This window comes from Cheilinus undulatus, linkage group 14 (assembly GCF_018320785.1).
Source record: "Cheilinus undulatus linkage group 14, ASM1832078v1, whole genome shotgun sequence".
In the NCBI taxonomy this organism is placed as follows: domain Eukaryota; kingdom Metazoa; phylum Chordata; class Actinopteri; order Labriformes; family Labridae; genus Cheilinus; species Cheilinus undulatus.
In genome coordinates, this window is record NC_054878.1 from 37,444,190 (window position 1) to 37,463,514 (window position 19,325).

Below are 19,325 nucleotides of genomic sequence, written 5' to 3' on the forward strand. Positions count from 1 at the left end.
CACTTTTGGGTTCTGACCCACCAGTTGATTTAGAGCTGTAAAGTACTTTCCTTCATTCCCATTCACCCCTAATAGTTGTCCGCCATTTCATGACCCTCAGAGGACATTCGTTAACATGATTGCAAACAATATGGGTGGTTAAATGCCAATTTTATTATAGGTTTGCCTATTTTCTCCAAGTTAATAATGAATCATACCCTTTTCGTCATATAAATATTAACTAATTCATATTTCAATGTATCCTTTAAATGAAAACATATATTTTGATCAATCTTCGTAGTGTGTGCATGAATAACTTAACGTAGACTATCCTATTTTTCAGCGTTGTTAGGAAGCTGTGGCATCTCAGCTGGCCTTTAAATCTTTTTAGTTTTCCAACAGCTCAAAATGTCAGGAACTGAAGAGTTTGGTTGTATCTGGATCAATTGTAATCCGTTCCCATATGCTCCATGACTCGTTTCATTTTGAGTTATGTTTATTGTATACCAGCATATACATTTCTAATACCAAATATGATCCATAATTGCTGCTGTTGCAGATGGTGCTGGACAAACATGAAACAAAATCCTTGTTTCTGAATCTTTTAATGGAACTATTAAGTGCATTTCCATTGAAATGTTCAGGATTTTCCCTTTGACTGTGATGCCAATCATTTCCTAACCTCATTGTTTTGTCACTCCAACCCAAACCATGCTCTCTCCAAACATCTCCCACGTTTGTTGCTTTTTAAAACCAATGTTTAGTGTTTGTTGGCTACAGGAGGTGATCAGTGCTGCTTTTTGTCAAAATCTGGCGTGTTTTCTTTACTTGTTTAACCAAGCTGGTTTTCTCCCTTTGTTAAAGCACAATCAGCTGTTTAAAACCTCATGCAGTTGCTTTTGTCTTTTCCAAGACTAACTAGATTTTAGACTTAACCAATAGAGGCAATGAAGAAACTGAAGAGATCCAGGGTGAAGCCCCTCAGCCTGGGTTTAAAGTGAAGCTTGCAAGATGCCAATTACAAATGAAGAAGTTGAACATTAGCTCCATAGCTGTGCTAGTTATATTATCCAGTTGGCTTTAATAACACGACCTTAAGCAAACATAGCTAAAGCTAAACTACACAGATAACATAGATGCATAGTTTACGAAGCTGCTTTGTGAGCTTAGCTCTGGCTACGTTAGCTACTAAGCTATGTTAGCTTTAAAAACGTGAGATTAAGCAAACATAGCTAAATCTAAGCTACACAGATAACATATATGCATAGCTTATGTAGCTGCTTTGTGTGCTTTACTTTAGCTGTGTTAGCTACATAGCTGAGATATCTACATATCTTATGCAGCTAAACGAGCTATGTAAGCAATGCTGGCTTTGTTGGAATGTTTTCATGGAGAATGAGCTATTTTTTCCGGTAAGCTGACTGATTACTAGGCTTTTTTAAAAGTTTTGTAATCAGGTTCTGCAGGTCTGATTTTTGACTAAACGTTTGGTATCCTATCCCTAAACAGAAGTTTAATACAATTTTATTTTGAAAGTTTTAGCATGTATTTCCATTCTGAGATATACGCCGTCTCAGATGAACAGTCCTGAGAGGGGCCTTCAGAAATGAACCAGCTACAGCCAGACTGCCTTGAAACAGAGAGGTTTTTGGGGTGAAAAATATTTAACATTTTTGATATTGTCTTGTCCAGTTTTTACCTAAAATTTGTGAAATTGTCCCTGTGTGTTAGTCTGTAACCTGGTGTCCTTGGCAGTACGACTAGCAAGTCTTCTTAAAGGGGCAATGCTCACTGGAATCACTGGGGGCTAGTGCCACTATTTTGCCAAGAGCCTCATACGACTAAACTTCAAAAATACCAAAACATCCCTTTAAAACCACTTTATTTGTTACTACTTTTTAACCAGGCCTGCTTCTCTGTTTTTGGACACATTATGATGTTATGCACTCTATCAGTTTATTCTAGTTTGTACTCTAATGGAACAAGACAAAAACTCAGTAGCTGAATGAAAAAACAAAGAAGTTGATAGAAGATTGCTTGAGATACAGTCAACCTCCACCACGGTGGTCAAAAGAAAATCTGAATATAAAAGTAACCCTTGGTTTTAAAAGTAAAAAAAAAAAAGAAAATCAGTCCAGTGGGCATTTACCTTTGTGCCACAGAGGCGAGGTTATTAAACCAGTGGGTCTCGATCCCTTTTATGTTCATTCAATATGTTCTCTCATTACATCTGGGGGTTAAAAGCTCAATTTGAAGAGGTAAATTGCTCCTTCAGGTCCCTGTATACCAAAATGACAGCCAGAGAGGAGGAACCATTGGCACATCTCCTGGCACAATTTGCACCCTTGCAGCCTGCAGAGCACTCATGTAGGTTTGGTCAGAATGTAAAGACTGAAGTCCATTACCCAGCAATATCAAATGAGCGTCTGAAGCAGCCACCAGATGTAATCACTGAAATTGGATTTTAAGAGGTGAGAAATGAGCACATCGTAATTCTGAATGATTATCTCGCCAGGTGTGGTGCTGGTCCAGGAACAGGAAAAAGCTCTCTTTTTTTTTCTTGACAGAAAATTGCATGGGTGAAAATGCTCTTTGAGAAACACGTACTTGGTGCCTCTGCCTTCAGGGAGAGCAGGTGTCGGGTGAGGAATTGACACTGGAGGATGTATTCAGGTAGAAGAGCTAATACATGTCATATTATGCCCTTTAGTGCCTCTCAGGGAGAACATTAACTCACCTTATATATTTTGTCTTTGGTGATTTAGGATCTGAGCTGCAGCACGGATGATGTTTTCTGATGTCTGTCATGTTGAAGGCAGCTCCTGAGGGCTGAGTACACAAACAGTCAAAAACCCACAATTAGCAAAGTAGATAATCAACCAAACCTCATTGACATAATAGCTGCTGACAGACTGAAACAAAATATTTATTGCTGTTTGAGTGAAAGACAAATTAACAGGAACAGAGTGACTCTTTAAGTAAAAGGTTTCTGCCTAATAGATCTTTATATTCATAATTAAATACACAGTATGTAAATTCTGCTGCCAGAATGCTCTCAGTCAAAAAAGTAATAAAAAATAAGTAGTGACATGCTGCTCAGCTCCTCCACAGCTTATGTCTTGTTTGTCTTGAGGAAACTGGATGATAAAAAACTTCACCCCATAAGGTGTTTAATCAAGTTGTTTTTTTTTTTTCTTGGATGAATCTCAAATAATGAGAGAGAAATATGGCAAAAGAGCTCTTCCTGATTTGTCTTATTAGCATTTCCTGAATGCTTCAAGGCAGGCTAGCGGCAGACCACAGCTCTCAGACGGCCCCTGTCTTGCAGACCACTACTGAGTGATGCCACCTCTGTCAGAACAGAAAAAACATGCTAAAATGTTGAAAATTAAATCATGTTAAACTTCTGGTTAGGGTTAAGGTAAGGGTTGGGATACCAAAAGTTAAAAGTCAAAAATCTGACCTGCAAAACAAATGTCCAAAATGTCTAAAACAGCAGAGTGAACAGTCTGCTTACAGCAAAAAGAGCTTATCCTCCAAGATAACACTAGCCTTCAGATGAGGCTAAAGCTAACAAAGCTACATTACCTACATAAGCAATGCAGCTAGCATAGCTACATGGGTAATGTAGCCAGAGCTAAAGCTAATAAAGCTACATTACCTACATAAGCTATGCACCTAGCTTAACTACATTGGTAATGTAGCTAGAGTTAAAGCTAACAGCTTCATTATGCTATGTTTGGCAAAGCTAGACCTTTTTTAGAAGTAGCTTCACAAATATGGCTTGCTTTAGCTTCAGTAGCTATTATTGTGAAGAACTACAGTTACAGGTGAATGTATAGAGCTACAGTGTTTAAAGCTGCTTAATGAATCATGTGTTAAAACACACCTTTAAACAAGCTGTTATACAAATCACTGCAGCACTGGGATAAAGTCAAACAGACTCCATTGCATCTCACAGCTTTTGTTTAAGTCCAAGACAGGCTGATCAAGACACTTTGCAGGGTGAGCACACTCGCTGTGTGTTGCTGTTATTACCAACATCAAACTTGGAGAGGAGAAAACACACTTGATTACTGCGTTGTATGTGAATAACTAACACAAAAAGAGGACTGTCCTGGCTGCAAGTGTCATGCTGATCCATCTGAGCGGAACTCTATCACATATCACTCTGTTACATTACTTTTATTTACCCAACAATATGATTAGTAGTTTGAGTTATTTTTGGCATGTGCATGCCCTACAACACAATACATTGGTCTTAACTGTTGACGATGGTGGTGTAAAAATCAGTTTTTTATGGCAGAAGTTTTAACAATGATGGCATTAATAGTTTGGTTTACCACCCACCACTACTTGTTAACCAATAAGTCCTATTCAGCTCTACACTTTCTTTAAAATGTCAAATGGCTGCATTGGACACATTCAGAGCAATTCCATTTCTTTAAAAGCCTCTACCTTTTCATCTTAACTTTTACTTACAAAGACCAAACCACTCCATCAAAAATCAAAGGGAAAAAAAATATTTTAAATTTAGCAGTCACGTATATTTCTCCTTTCATTTAGCTGATAATATTTCTGCTGACACCACCAATGAAGAGTCTGAGATTAGCTAGATTTAGTCTCTAGTAGACCCCTGGTTATGCAACAGGGTTAAATTGCCTCGGCATCCTCCCTCTTCTAATCTCATTGTTTGTAGAGTCATGAGCAGTTTTCTCTCTGGACTCTATGCTCATGAGTGCAGAGGAAAGCAGGGGTCAGGCTTCAGCTCTCCTGCTCACTGAGTGAAGGTATGAGACATGGCACAGGTCCAGACCTCTGTACGGCCAAAAACATGCGGTAGTGGATAAACAGTGCTGTAATACTGATACAGTATTAATGCATGGATACAAGATGATGGAGGTTCATTGCAATCGGTTTCTGTCTGAAATGGCATCACCATTCCTCTGAAGAGCTTCTTTAAGTCAGAAATTTTTAAAGCATCTCATCAAGGGGCACAGATGGCCTTGTGTTTAGGTGTGCCCCAGATATGCGAGCAGCCTGGGTTCGAATCCGGCCTGTGGCCCTTACCCACATATCTACCCTGCTCTCTTGTCCCTATGTCTGAGTCGGTCCTCCTTTATCAATAAAGGCACAAATAGCTCTACCCTACAAGGAAGTAAAATTAAAAAATTAATACATACAATTAAGACCAACAATCTGCCGGTTTGGCTTAGAGAGTTAAAACATTGAGAAATATAGATAGAATTTAATTTCTTCTAATGGTTTTTAACCCTTGTGTTCCATTCCTAGAAAGTATTGCATATTTTTTCCATTTTTATGCAGATGACACGTAGCTTTACCTATCATTACTTGAAATCAAGGCAGTTGACCTTTTAGGCACCGGTGCAGACTCTTTCAAAGACATTAAAGCCTTAAATGTCTTAAGGATAAGGACAATGCCTCCTGGTGTCCAATTCAGGAAAGTGCACTTTTTTATGGGTGGATAGAAACCCAAGAGAAAATACCACCTGTTGCCCCAGGGAAAAGATAAATTAGTCTGATTTTTGCCATTCAGTAGTTGGAATATGTGTTCTGAAAATTACCAAGACACAAACTTGTCTAATTTTTCATGTCAAGAAATAAGTGAAGAAGTTGCCCTACAGGAACGTACCATATTTTGAGAAATGTTTCATTAAAAAAATTATATGAATAGTTGAATGAGCTAAGCCAAGCTAACTCATTTGACTGTTCAGATCTTTGTATAACTAACCTGTTTTTATCCAATTATGCCTTTTAGCTTTTCACTTAAATAAATGAATAAATGCATTTGAAAATACCTTTACAATCTGATAGCACTCCATATTGACTAATAAATCATGCTATATTACATATCAAATTGATTAATCTAAATGTATTTCATATCAAGCTGATAAATATCTGGCTCATCATTAGCCTGTCAGCCAGCAAGCAACTTGTTCACTTAGCTAGTGTACCATCACATCATCTCTCCGAGGCAAAAGCAAGAGTAACATTTTTCTTAAAGTATTCGCAGAATATTCTGGACAAAAAAAATACAATGGAGTGGAGTTTTGTAGATATGTAAGATATCGCAGAGACTCCCATAGGAGTGAATGGAAGTCTGCATAACTCACCCCTCTCACTATACAAACAGTGCTGTGAAAAATTTTTCACCCCCTTCCTGATTTTTGTATTTTAATACAAGGCAAAGAAAACCAGAGTAAATACCAAATGCAGTTTTTAAACGATGATTTCATTTATTAAGGAAAAAGCAATCCAACCCCTGTGGGCCCTATGTGAAAAAGTAATTGCCCCCTAAGCCTAAAACCTCAAACTGGTTCTGCCACCCTGCAAGCAAGCATTTTTCAATAACTGGCAATTAGTCTTTCACATCGCTGTGGAGGAATTTTGGCCCACTCCTCTTTTCAGAATTGTTTTCATTCACCGCATTGAGAGTTTTCAAACATTAACGGCCTGTTTAAGATCATGCCATAGCACCTCAATCAGATCCAAGTCCAGACTTGGTCACTGCAAAACCTTCATTTTGTTTTTTAAGTCATCCAGAGGTGGATTTGTTGGTGTATTTTGGATCATTGTCCTGCTGCATAACCCAAGTGTGCTTGTGCTTGAGGTCATGAGTAAATGGTCGGACATTCTCCTTCAGGATTTTCTGGTTGTCCAGGTCCTGAAGCTCCAAAGCAGCCCCAGACCATCACACCACCACCATGTTTGACTGGTGGTATGATGTGTTTGTGAAATGTTGTGTTAGTTTTACACCAACTGTAGCAGGACACCTTCCAAAAAGTTCACTTTAGTCTTATAAATATACAGAATATTTTACCAAAAGTCTTGGGGATCATCGGGATGTTGTTTTTGTCAAATGTGAGTTGAGCCTTTGTGTTATCTTAGTCGGCAGTGGTTTTGACCTTGGAACTCTCCCATGGATACCACCTGAGTCAAGTGAGGTCTGCAGGTCTTTAGATGTTGTTCTGGGTTGGTTTGTGAGTTCCTGAATGAATTGTAAATATGCTCTTGGAATAATTTTGTTTGGCAACCACTCTTAGTAAGGTTCACCAAAGTTCCAAGTTTTCAGTGTTTGTGGATAATGGCTCTCACTGTGATAAGCTGGAGTCCCAAAGCCTTAGAAGTTATTTTGTAACCCTTTCCAGATTTCCTGATAGATGTCGTTGACTTTGTTTCTCATCTGTTCTTGAATTTCTTTAGATGGTGGCATGATGGGTTGCTGTTTGAGATCTTTTGGGCTTCTTCACTTTGTCAGACAGTTTCTATTTAATGGATTTCTTGATTCAACAGTTCTGGCAGTAATCAGGCCTGGGTGTGGCCAGTGAAACTGAACTCAGCTTTCCAGAAATGTGGTTAATCCCAGTTAGTTCATGATGTGAAACATTCAAGTGTGAAAATTTGCCCCCCCCCCAAAATCTCATCTTTATTTCTTCCAGTTTTTCTTGTGCCTTGTGTTCATAAAACACCTTTTGGTGACTTAAACACAGGCAATGCCATGAGCTGGCCTGACACAAGCTGCAACTGTTTAGTTTACACCACTGCAACTGTAGGGAACAGGAAGCCAGAGGAGGGAATACTTATCCAAGGTAATATGGCCCCTTTTTCGTGAACCAAATAGGACGCAAACAGCTGCATTTTGAACCAGCTGCAAATGTTGGAATGACAACTGATCCAAACCCAGAAACAGAGTTACAGTACTCGAGATGAGACTTTACAAAATCATGTATCACCCTCTCTGTGTCACAGAAGAATACACATTAGAGGACAAAGAGCCAAAAGAGCCCACATCCAAAAGCCCAGGATGTCCAAACATAACAATCTCTGTCTGATTTTCTTAAGATTAAGAAAAATAAAAGTCATCTGTGTAAAAATATCCCTCAGACAGTCAAGTAAGGGGCATGGGGAACCCTTACTTTCAAAGTTCAAAGGCATGTAGGTCAGTGCATCATCAGCAAAACAATGAAACAAGACTTTATATCAAAATAAGCTATAGAGACCAAAGCACTTGGCTCACTTATTACACTATTACACTTTATTCATTTTTAAACACCATATTCATTCCATACTTGTCAACCTGATGTTGAGGAAGCAAAATTTACAGCTGATTGTTCTGGCTTTGTCAACATGACCTGATTAATAACTAATATAAAGCCTCCATACAGTTATAAATACACACCTGCTACTGATGAAGCAAAGTGTAAAGGTCATTTATGGTATTTACTTGTGCCTAGCAACAACTGTTAATCATTAATTTGATACCTGAACTTGTGCTGATGAGTAAACTATGTTTGCTGTAAAAACAGTGCTGTGCAGAATTTTTAGGCATGTTTGGGCCAGAAATTTTGGACCATTCTTCCAGAAGCGCATTTGTGAGGTCACACACTGATGTTGGTCGAGAAGGCCTGGCTCTCAGTCTCCACTCTAATTCATCCCAAAGGTGTTCTATTGGGTTGAGGTCAGGACTCTGTGCAGGCCAGTCAAGTTCATCCACACCAAACTCTCTCATCCATGTCTTTATGAGCCTTGCTCTGTGCACTGGTGCACAGTCATGTTGGAACAGGACGGGGCCATCACCAAACTGTTCCCACAAAGTTGGGAGCATGGAATTGTCCAAAATCTCTTGGTATGCTGAAGCATTCAGAGTTCCTTTCACTGGAACTAAGGGGCCAAGCCCAGCTCCTGAAAAACAACCCCACACCATAATCCCCCCTCCACCAAACTTTACACTTGGCACAATGCAGTCAGACAAGTACCATCCTCCTGGCAACCACCAAACCCAGACTCATCCATCAGATCGTCAGATGGAGAAGTGTGATTCGTCACATCCAACACTTTGCATTGCACTTGGTGATCAATGGCTTGGATGCAGCTGCTCGGCCATGGAAACCCATTCCATGAAGCTCTCTACGTACTGTTCTTGAGCTAATCTGAAGGCCACATGAAGTTTGGAGGTCTGTAGCAATTGACTCTGCAGAAGGTTCCCACTCCATCATTTTATGTGGCCTACCACTTTGTGGCTGAGTTGCAGTCGTTCCCAATCGCTTCCACTTTGTTATAATACCACTGACAGTTGACTGTGGAGTATTTAGGAGCAAGGAAATTTCATGACTGGACTTGTTACTATCACAGTACCACGCTGGAATTAACTGAGCTCCTGAGAGCCACCCATTCTTTCGCAAATGTTTGTAGAAACAGTCTGCATGCCTAGGTGCTTGCTCACAAAACAGTGATTTTGGGTTGGTTTCACATCAGATTTCACCTGAACATGATAAAAGCACAGTGTTGACCCCACTGAGTTTCTAAGTTAGCATGCAACAGCTGTAACTAATATTTGACATTAAAGAAAATAGCAGTTTTTCAGTGTTTGAGCTAATGTGAATAAATATCAAAGTTAGTCATTTATTTACTTGAAGAAGAAATTTCAGGATCTTTGCTGTCAGGAATGGGCAGGATTTTTCTTGTAGTTGGAAGGGTTCATGAATGGAAATTGTTTTAACTTGGTAAATCATTTTCAGTCTTTTCCTTAACCCCTTCAAGCCTGTTGTATCATATTTGATACATACTTTTATGATATCTCTATCTAATCAATATGATCAATAAATTACTAAAAAAACCTTCTGAATACAATCTGATAAATGATACAAATGCCCTCAAGTGGTTTATTAGTTACCAAAAACACCTAATGTATCAAATGAGATACAAAAATATATATGTTAAATTTTATGGAAATTTGGATTTTTTGGATTTCAGTAAAAAGTAAAATAATCATTTCTGTCCCAAAAAATTTGAATTTTCTGGCTATAATTTGTGTTTTCAGGCTTTAATGGGCTAACATAGGGAGTGCTGTAGAAAGAGTAAGGTGCCTTAATAAAGGCAGGTTAGTTCAGAAGGTTAATATATAAGCAAAAGAGACAGATCGAAAGGTGCAGTGTCTTCATAAATATATAATGAGTAGTTCAGTGAAATTATCAATGTGTGAAAATTGAAGGTAGCTTCCTCCCCTTTATCTATAGAAGTATGTATGTTAAACTTAAAAATGTGGACTCAAAAGAGCGCTAACCGCTAAGAATCAGCAGTCTGTGCTCCACTCTAAATGTAATCGATTAAGAGCACTGAAATTGAATAATAAGTGTTTGACATGAGCTGGGTTGTGGGAATACTCCTACCAGAAGGTGTGGTTTATTCTGAGGTCTTTAGGCGACTTTCCAAGAACAGCATCAAGTTCACAAAATTATCTGCAAGATTTAACACAGACGATCCATTTCAAAGTAAAAGCACTCGGTCAACAAGAGAAAATGAATGAAGAGGTTAAAGGCTTGACTGTTCTTTGTAATGATTTTTTTTTGGGGGGGGGGGCTTTTTTGCCTTTATTTTGATGGGATAGCTGAAGAGGGACCAGGCATCAATATCATGTCTGGTATGTTTAGGACTTTACCAGGCACCTATGGGTGTTCTACCCGTTAAAGTTTGACTGTTCATGTTGCTCAAAGATAATTATCAACTGTAGTATTTTTAGGCTATGTATAAATCACACTGTTTAACTGCCTAAAGAGGAAAAACAGGTTTCTGCCAGTCAGTGTTGTATTTCACTTTGCACATTTTTGATGCCTTCATTCTGGTTATGGATGAGGCCAGGGGTATTATGATTTCAGGTTGCCTGTTTCATGTCATTTTGATGAATACGACATCTCAAGAAGGCTTTTCTTCAAACGTTCACAAATGTTCACTCAGACTCAATGTTAAACTGAGGAGATTTTGGAGATCACAGGCCAAAGGTCCGTCCCACTGTGCTTCATGTTAATTCATTGCTTGTAAATAGAAGGATTTTCTTTAAATTTTGCACAAATGCCCACTCTGACTTAAGGATTAGCTGAATATGTTTTGACATGCTAGGTTAAGGTCAAAACCATGACAGACCTTTTTCTTTATCTACTTCTATACTTCACTGTCTAGCAGTTGTAACTCTAAGTCCTTTTCACACTTGCACAAAATTCCCTAAAAGTTCCTGAGTATATCTTTATTTTCAGCCTTCATCCTGAAATTTCCCTGCTTGTCCCCTAGGATAGTGGTTTCCCAAGTGTGGTAGGGAACCCTAGTTGAGGTTGTGAGACACTAATGGGGTTTCCAAAAAAACAAGGATGAATTTAAAATGATTTAAAGTGTTGTATTTTACCTGTTATTGTAAAAGTATCCTTAAAATTAGTTCATTCAAGAATAAAACCTAGTGATTGAATGGGATATATGCTTAAATGTAAGTAATGTGCACAAAAATGCCCTTAAGTGTAAATTTGTTCATGATGCTTAGAACTGTATTGAACACTTCAACCATCTTTAAGGTTGGTTGGGGTCGCTTGGCGCTGGCTTTTTGGAGATCACAAGCTGAAAAGTTTGGGACCCCCTGCCCTTGTACTTTTCTCTTTCCTTGCCTTACACCATATTCACACAAAACTCCTGAAAAAAATCCTGGTTTTACCTGCATGGATGAACTACAGGTCTGAATGCAAACAGCAGAGCTTTTCACCCAAACTTTACTCTTAATTTTCCCTACTATTGTTCCTTCCCCCTCTTCTCCCTTGCCTTAACCTCTATTCACACTTGAGCAAAACTTCCTGAATCTACCTGTGTGCAACAGCTGAAATTTTCACCCAGACTTTACCCTGAAATTTCTCTGTTAGCAATATTTATTAAATGGTATTTTACCCATGCCACCCCTCCATTTACTAACAGGCAAAGTGCAGGAAAACTTCCTGCTGACAGGGACAAGTGTGAACAGGCAAGTCAGGAAATTTTCTGGTAGGGTACTGGTTATTCCTCTGATAGCCAAGGCTGTGCCTTTGTTTGTCTATGTGGGTTATACTCATTGCAGTTCATATAATGGTCGTTTATTTTTAGTTGTCTGCATTTTTAAAATAAACTATTGTTACATACTATAGTTTTAATTTTTACTGTAAAACTGTGTAAAGAAACCAGAAAATGATCGAACTTAAGATGATTGAATTTTACTCACTGTATCCCCTACATGTTCTAGATAAAATATATGGCAAATATTTTTGAAGCTGTAAGCTAGAGAATTGAGTGATGTATATATGAAAGCAACGAAAGGTTGGTTTTATTTTGATGGTACCGACCGGATGTGTTGTCTTCGGCTATCTTCGGCTTGACTCGTTTCCCTAAACGCAGCTGCTCGTTCTCCTCGGGGCTGAAAGCGTCCGCCGTGTCTCACTTGAAAGCTACTAAACAGAGGGTGAGTTTACTCCGGACTCGGCCTTTCTGCCGTTCCTGACAACTTCACAAACTCTTTCTGTGTCACTTTACCAACACATGACACCGCGGAGGGACTCTACACTATCAACCTGACAACTTTGTTTTTTTTTTTTCCCGAAGCTGTTGTTTCTAGAGGAAGCGGTAAGAATATATTCACGTTTTTAAGCTAACTTTATTCGTGTTTGTTGACGTGCAGCTCCTTAGGCGGGACGTTAAGCTGAAGTTCAAATTGTCCCAATGATTTATGATGCACTATTGAGGCTACCAGCAACAAGCAGCAGGCCTGAACTGCGCATATCAAACACCTTATTTGTTGCTTGCTAAGACTAGTTAACAGGTGATAGAATAAAACCAAGAAAGGAATCATGTATGTATGTATGGCTTTAATCGAGGAGTATTATTGCAAGCTGTGGACCATTCAGTCATTTCAAGATGTTAGCTTCTTTTTTTATTATATTATTTCTTAAAGTTTCCTGTCAGACTTTATTCAAAAACAACACATCAAATACAGGAAACAGGTAGTGTGGATTTCAATAATTTAACCATATCACATTAATCCAAATAATCTCCTGATCCATCTTCAGGTAAGATTTGTCCACAAGAATCAGTGTGATGCCAGGCCCTGATTTGTGTCTATTTCTGTGCCCTAATGTGGTTTAAAATGAGGCATTGAAGTTTAAACAACCCTAATGTGAATACCAACCACTTCAAAAGGCACTTATCACTGTGTAAACAAGCAGCTGTTATCAGCCAGCTGCTCATATACAGCCCAGCTTTACAGCAGAAATGAGATTTTATTCCTGTGCATGTGATGGTGGATCAGAAAGTTAAACAGCTCAAAAATGTTTTATTTTCTAGGTAATCTACCCAAACAGCTGGTGGATTTCAAGTCATTTTTTTAAACAAATCTGAACCAGGATAAACATATTTGACTTATTTTATATTCAGGAATTTTTAAGAGTTAATGTCGTGTTTTGTATGCACAATTTGTTATCATAAAGTTGGGCAGACAGACTGTTCAGTACTTATCAGTGGGTTTCAGATGTAGGCTCTGGAAAAGAAAAGTTATAGTAAAACATCTATGTTGTATGTTACCCCTAAGTGGACACATCCAGAGATTTTATTGTACTTAATTTTAGCATGATGGTCAGTTTTTGGTTGTTTTCACTAGAGCTGGACTTACTTGTGCCGTTGTCTTGCAACACCAAGGCTGTTTTCCCCTGGAAATGCCACAATTTTTAAAAGATTTTTAAGAAAAAATCCAAAATTTGTTTTCAGGTGTATCAGATTGTAAATGCAGTCGCACATCGCAATATAGTCCAGTCCAGTCTATAAAAGCAATTGCAAAATTTTACCAAATTGTGCAACACTGGATAAACATTTCTTAAAGTACTTAAACTGATTTTAATTAATTTCAGTTCAGCTATTTTTATTGTGATTTGTTTGACCTATGTTACAAATTTGATTTGAATTGTTGTATTGAAGGGAGTGATCATTTTTAGGTAATTCCTATTTTTTTTTAAATAAAAACATATCCATTAATAAGAAAAGTTGGATTTTTGCAATAAATCATTATGAAATTGACACATAAATGTTGACATGATGTGAAAAGCATTACATGTCTGCTGCAAAAACAAATATTGCACCTTCTGGAAACTGCAGCAGTGCAAATTGCGATTTAATCTTAAATCAATTAATTGCCCAGCCTTATTCTATTGTACTTAACTTTGTCTTGGTGGTCCGTTTTAGTTGTTTTCCCAACGTCTTAACTATTTATCCTGTTATGTTGAACAGTTTACATTATCAGGGAAATCTGGTGAAATAAAATGTATGCATGCATGTCCTTCAGTGATACAATTAATATTAGTCCAATAGCAATTGTAATTGTAATGTCTGTCTGTGTGTTTACAATAACACTTAAAAAGTTGCAATTATTGTTGTAGTAAGTATTACTTAAAAGATTTACAAAGCCTACAGAAAGGCCTTCAAGTTCACAATAGTGCCACCTGATTTGAACTTTGTTTAAGTAGGAAAAGGTTTTCGAAAAATCTTGAAATTTTCGATTTTCGAAAATCGTGATATTGACAGCAGTACTGTAAAAACAAAATATTTATGTTTTGAGTTGAGAAAAACGCGTAATAACAACCATTATTCTCTGCATTTTCCTTGATAACATTACAAATAGACTTATTTATCAGAAATCCTGTGTTCTCAATTTTTATAATTTTATTAAAGATGAACGTCAAGACAGAATGGTAAGGACAACCTGCCCTCAGCAATGAAAACAAATGCATACAAAAATAGAAGCCGAGGTTCAGTCAAACTACGTCATATGCAAATGTGCAATCTTTACGTCTTATACAATTCTATGTCACTGTTTTATAATTTTGTAAGAAATTCTGATGCCATTCATAAGCATGTTCTTTCTGGATGTTTTGTCACTATTTCTAAATGTGATTAATCATTTAGAAAGTCTGTAATTGATTACATTTTTTTATCAATTAACAGTACTTTATTTAGATGATTATAGAATGGAAGTGTGTTGAAGAAACGCTACTGTGCAACTCTGTATCCACAGACTGGCACATCCCTCACACTGTTTAAGCTGCACAAATCTGTTGTAAAACTTTGAGTTTAGCTCGCCATCTTTAGCGTTAAAACCAAAAAAATTGAGAAAATGTGGTGAGTAGGAATGCACAACAAAGCCAGGATGATCTCAGTGTCAGCCGATAATAGCTTACATTTTTTTGGTGTTGTGAGATTTAAAAATTTCCGCTGATGTTTGCAGCCATCATCGGTAAATGAATATGATTCCCGAATAATAAATACGTGCAGTTTTAAGCAGAACCAACCAGGCCTGGAAATTAATCAGTTTATTGATTAATCAGCTTTGTGGGAAATCTCAATTCTGAAAAATGAAAATCTAGATTTCCTTTTGGATTTCTTCCATCACTCCCCACACGTTTTGGCCAGTTCAGTTCAAGTTTGACTGGACTGAAATATCATGTTAGGAGCATTTACCACCAGCTCTTCTACTTTCCCTCTTCAACATACAAATAAGAACACATCTGCCAACTACTGAGGTATTTTCTAGTTTCTTTACCAGCATGAGAACGCTACGCTTTCAACAATTGATCAGCTGGTGAACAATGTCAGTTTCATCATGTTTTGCACTTCTGACAAACATAATCCTCATCGTGTCAATAACAAGCCGCATTTACAGGCAGCTCATCCTCCTCTAAAACTACATAGGGAAAAACATCAAAACAACTACAGAAATAAAGTGCTTTTAACAGACTGTAATCTGTCAAAGTTGCTTATAAGATACAACATTTTGCAAAAGTTGTTCAACAAAAAATTGCATTGGCATTTTAGCATTGATTTAAGCAATAACAAAGACATAATGTTAAAAATATATATTTACAGAAAATGTCTTTAAAGAGTCAACAAGTCTTGTTTGTTACTTCCATTGTCTCCTTCAAAACCAGAGAAAATACTGTTGTAAACAAAAAGTGCTCTTCAATTTTGACCTTTTCTCCCAGTCCATTAAATCATTATTGAACAGAACACAACAACAACTAGCAGTAATAGCATTCCTTGAATTCATGCTCCAAATTTTGTTGAACCTCTTTTTCTTTATCCATGTACATACCATATACCTTCTATTTCTGTTCAGTTTAGTAGACTGGCTTTGCTAAATTGAACACCTTCTAAATCCCTGCTTGTTTTAACATTGAAACTAAAACATGAGCCTGTTTCTGTTTAAATCTGCTCATACTATAATGCTTCGTTCCTGGTTTCTCTAACCAATAACTGCTGCTTTCTTGATCTTTTTGAAATGTTGCTTTGGGTTTTTCTTTTTGTCTCCTCCTGCATGTTTTTTCAATCATCATCACCTTATGGGTTCAGTTGTTTCTTTACAAAGGAGTGTAGTTTTTATTGAATAGAGTGAGTCTTCATTTTAAAACGGAAAGTGAGCAGTAAAGTGAGCAGCATGTTTCTACTCTATATTTTTTATCATTGTTGTTATTCAGAGCCTCCTGGCAGGGGAACTTTCACACTGTGTTTTTGAGGTAGACATTATTTTCCTTGTTTCAAGCCATCTTGGTCAAATGACGCATCGTTTTAAAGAGATGCAAAGACATCCAATCTCTTGCTTTGATGCTGTGTAGTGTCACCAAATCTCATCTTCTGCTTTTTACTAATTCATCAGTTTAAGGATGAAGAAGGAAGCTTCCACAAAAGTAGGGAAGTCTCCTGTTGCTTTAACGTCAAATACAGCCCCTGAAGTACAATTTGGCTTCGAAATATAGTTGTAGTCAATGCAAGGCATAAATCAAGCATATAGTTCCCCCTGTTAAACAATTGAATTGGCATGAAAATGAAATGAAATGGCATTTTCTGGCACTGACCACCGCTCACATCCCCTCTCACTCTCCCTAACTACACATAGTATGCTACTGTGTCTTCCTGGTGAACTGGTTCACATCTGTTTCCGCCTCATTTTAGGGAGGCAATTCAATTTTTGGATGGGAATGACATGGCCTTGAGCTTTCCTATTTTTGTGAAAGGAATGCACAGCAGGAACATTTCTGTCTCATCACATTGGGCTTTCTTTGGTGCTGACCTTTGTGTATCATGTTTTTAGTTGGCTACGGGCTTTCTGCTCCAAACTACGTGTGCGTGCATGCGTGTACTACAGGCAGAGTTAAGTCAAGTAAGATTTAGCTTTATTTAATAATTTAGGCCCAGAATGTTGGTCAGATGTTGTTTCAAAGGTGTAGTGCAGCCATCCACCACTGGCCAAGGCTGTAGCTGTCTTCCATACGGCTCTTCCTCCTTAGCAGCAAAGTAGAGGAATTTCATCTCATTGCATTGAGGTTTGGCAGTATTTAACCACTTGACTAGAGTAAAGCATGCCCAACACAGGCGTGTTGACAAGGAATGGATGGTAATATGAGATCCTGGGGTATTTAACTATAGCCACAGTATCGCTTTAATTACCATCATGAAGCTCCACTGACTGTGTGTGAAGATGATGACGCACGTCCTTTTAATGATGTCAAGATAAATATTCAAACAACAACCCTGTAATAAAAAGGACTCGCTATTTTGACATGGGTGCATGGCACTGCTCTCTGTTCCTCTCTAAAAACACTTAAATGTGCTCTGCTGGTTTTAATGTGATCCATGACAATGTGAGTTTAAGGGTGCGTTCACACCAGAGCTGTTTGGTCCGCTTTAACCAAACTCTGGTCCGTTTCCCCGGATAGTCCGGTTCGTTTCGAGTGGTGTGAGCGCTCACACGAACACTGGTGCGGACCAAACAAGCAGACTCTGGACTAGGGGTGCACCGATTGTAATTTTCTGGCCGATCACTGATCACTGATCTTTAAAAAGCCTGACCTGCTGATTCCGATTTTGCCCGATACTGATTTTTTTTATAACTGACAGCATACACCTTCAATGTTCCAATCTTATTTTATTGAATAACATTGAACAATACCCGTGAAACAATACAAACTTGTTTTTTAACTGCACATGAGGTAGTTCTCTGATATATAAGCCCAGTGTTGTTGAAAAGACACTTAACCCAGAATATGAGATTTGCCATTTTGCTGAAAACTCCCTGCCAGAGTCGTACATTTTAGAGAGAAGACAGCCCAGCAACAGACAAATGGGATCCACATCTCCACAACAACGGAGACTTATCTCAGCCTTACTCTTCAAAACACAGACAACGAGTAGTTAAAATGTTCCTGCCTCCAGATAAGCTTTTCCCCCCATGATCACACAGGACAGTTTCTTGAATAAGATCTAAAGACGCTCTCATTTTGTGAACTTGTCAGAAACTGGTCCAGCGTTCATCAGCACAGATAACAGACTAATATAATCACAGCTGTGAGCCTGAATGGTGGACTAGACTGCAGGATTTTGGCCATTTACTGCAAGCAGGATTGGTGGGTTTTATGTAGGTTTGTTTCACCCTCCATGAGGAAAATAATCATTTTACAGTCAGCAATAGTAAACATAACACAGAAAACATTTCAGGACTTTCCATACACTGTAAAAGTATTTCATGATTTATGTATGTTTGATTTGTTAGTGAAAGATTGAATTAAGTCCTTTTCAAAATAAAACTGCTAAATTTGACTTTTTATTGATTTTTACATTCTGCAAACAATTTTATTAAAATTCCAATAGAACAGTCTATTTTTTATCACCAAACTAGTGTCATTTGGGGCTAAATTAAACATTATACAGCTGCTGAGAGGCCATTTCAAAATATTTCAATATATATCGCGTATTGGGATATAGCAAAAATATATTGGGATATCAATTTTAGGCCATATCGCCCAGCCCTACTTGGTGGTCCTCTAAGAGCCGCTCACAGCTGAGTCAGCCACCTCTGTTCAAAGATGTCTTTTCATGCTTGCATAGATTGCTTAGTTTGGGGCTTTTCCTTTGCATTGATCAGCTTGGCTCTACTTGGTTTGACTCGATACAGCAGCCCAGCATGGTAGGGGATTTGCTGTTCCACCACAACCAAGCTACCAGTTTGAGAGAGCATCTAGTGCTTGAGTCAATGACATTAATATAATAATGCACTTAGTAAGCATAGTTTTGTAAGGCCAGAAGAAGAAGCACTGTTCGGTTTCTACTTCAGAGTTTCTTCTTTTTCTTTGGTATTCCAGCAGGTATTTCAAAGTTAGGTGTCCCCGAATGAAGACATACTGCTGTGATGCCACTGTGGCGCACCTGTAGGTGAGATGGGCGCGTTTGGGCACTGCTCCATAGCAGGACCATTCTAGACACTTCTTTCAAACTATCAGTCTTCCCTAGCTGGCATCCTAATGTTGCTGTCCTCAAAAGAATGACCTGTATTCTTTATGTGAACAGCCGAGTCCTGTCTCTCCTGTGTTGGGCCATGCGTTTGTTTCGTTTTCCCAGACTTGACTCCTTGTATTTCTCAGGGACTTTTATGGCGTACACCTCGTTCAATTCTAGCTTTGGCCTCAGTTACTTGAGAGCCGAAGAAGCTTTTTGGTGAATAGTCT

At 38.1% G+C, this 19,325-nt stretch overlaps 1 protein-coding gene across 5 annotated transcripts in view; it reads left to right on the forward strand.

Annotated features, from left to right (window-relative positions):
- The window catches only part of esr2a (estrogen receptor 2a), an 85,053-nt gene that overhangs the window by 36,491 nt on the left and 29,237 nt on the right, over positions 1-19,325 (forward strand). The window contains exons 1-2 of one of the 5 annotated variants that reach the window (XM_041804839.1): positions 12,231-12,247; positions 12,388-12,408. The exons of 2 other annotated variants lie outside the window; for them this stretch is intronic. The gene's annotated coding sequence lies outside the window, so the exon portion shown is untranslated. Of the gene's footprint in view, positions 1-12,194; positions 12,409-19,325 lie in introns of those variants that run through there. 2 more of the 5 variants (XM_041804840.1, XM_041804836.1) reach the window with 2 other exon arrangements.